Source organism: Mandrillus leucophaeus, unplaced genomic scaffold (genome assembly GCF_000951045.1).
Source record: "Mandrillus leucophaeus isolate KB7577 unplaced genomic scaffold, Mleu.le_1.0 Scaffold159, whole genome shotgun sequence".
Taxonomy (NCBI): domain Eukaryota; kingdom Metazoa; phylum Chordata; class Mammalia; order Primates; family Cercopithecidae; genus Mandrillus; species Mandrillus leucophaeus.
In genome coordinates this window covers 470018-471740 of record NW_012101576.1, presented here as the reverse complement: position 1 = coordinate 471740, position 1723 = coordinate 470018, and the positions used below count along the sequence as shown (strand labels likewise).

Below are 1723 nucleotides of genomic sequence, written 5' to 3'. Positions count from 1 at the left end.
ACAGGCTATTACTCTGAAAACTATTAAGCCTTAGGCCCTATATTTCTGATGAAGATCTTAAGAAGGGAGAGTAGATAGGCTAATACATGCTACATTTGGCTCATGTTTAACCTGATCCCACCTTATGATGGAATCTCCAGGGATTTGCATAAAGATTTGGAGTCTATAATTCCATACCATCAACCTGTACTCTGCACTCTCTTGATCTCAAGACATGCTGCTTAAAAAGACAAAAAAAAAAAAAAAAAAAAAAAAGCCAGGCATGGTGGCTTACACCTGATTTCCCAGCACGTTAGGATGCTGAGGCGGGTGGATAGCTTGAGCCTGGGAGTTCGAGACCAGCCTGGGCAACATGGTGAAACTCTGTCTCTAAAAATAAATAAATATATATATTTTTAAATCAAGACATGCTGCTACCTTTCTATAAAATAAAAGCCATCCTCTTCCTGAGGATCCAGAATCGAAACAAATACAGGGCTCAAGTTGCATATCCTCCTTAAAGCTTTTCCTACCTTTTCCACAGTGATACAGCCCTTTTCTAAATAGCTCCTGAACTTATAGTCTGTGCCACGTAATATAATTATTGTGTAGTGAATGGGCTTTTTAAGCCATACTATTCCTAATGTCTGTTCATACTATACGTAGCCCAGTACTGGACATGAAAATAGGCATTGAGTGAGTAAGTTGTGCCATTAATGAAACTGCATAGCAGTCCATGAGACTGTGCCGACTTTTCAGAGCACTCCGTGATCAGTTTTGTGTATCTTTTTGCATGTGTATACCCCAAAGCAAAATTATCTGTTATCTTTATTGTTTGATTAGAAAATTGTCTATGAATAAAAACTTAAATTGCTATCAAGTTTTATTTCTTGTTATATCCTTAATTTATAATAAACACAAAATATTAGGTAACATTAGACCAGATAAGCATCACTCCTTTTCCACAGTTGGGCAGAGGTACATCAGGCAAAACTGTATTTGCTCAGATCCCCAAACCATTGTTAGCCATAGAATGTTACTGAACTCACTGTAATAAAAATATGTTGTTACTTGATGAATGATAAGGCCTAGATCTGGTAGTGCTTTTGTTTGCTATAACGTCTATTAATTTAGCGTAGCAATCTTTCTTTTCCCTTTTCTTCCTTCTGCATCTAATCTAACTGGCTACCTAAATGTTTATTGAATGACTGTTTTTGCTTTGGGATAGAATCCTCCTTTTTAATTTTTAGGGTGTTAAATTGATATAGTATTGTTTAATAGTTAATAAGATACATTTTGGTCTAAGTTTCTGCCTTTTTATAGCTATTAGGTTACAATAAAAAAAACTTTAGTCATATTTGCCTTTCTCCTTGAAAGCAGGTGTGATAGTGACAAGCTCAACCAAGTATTTAATTCTGATTTGTGGTAGCAAATGCACATTTCCTATTACTTGTAGGTTGCTTGGCACTTTTATAGAAGGCCTGCTGTGACTTCTAGTTTATTTGCTGTGGTTGGTACACAGACATTTCTTCCCTAGCCCTGTACTTATGTAATTTGGTTCATTATTTCTCAAGTGTGGATAGGATATGCTGGTTTTGATTTAATTAGTTTTCCTACTGTGGTTTTATAGAAAGACCAGAAGTTTTTCTTTTCCTTTCTCTTTAAAAATTAATAATACAGTGCCTGTCTTTTTTTTTTTTTGAGATGGAGTCTCACTTTGTTGCCCAGACTGGAGTGCAGTGGC

General features: G+C 35.8%; 1 protein-coding gene across 1 annotated transcript in view; it reads left to right on the top strand.

Moving 5' to 3' along the window:
• The window catches only part of PPP2R5A (protein phosphatase 2, regulatory subunit B', alpha), a 76309-nt gene that overhangs the window by 52373 nt on the left and 22213 nt on the right, over positions 1-1723 (top strand). The gene's annotated exons all lie outside the window — the stretch shown is intronic.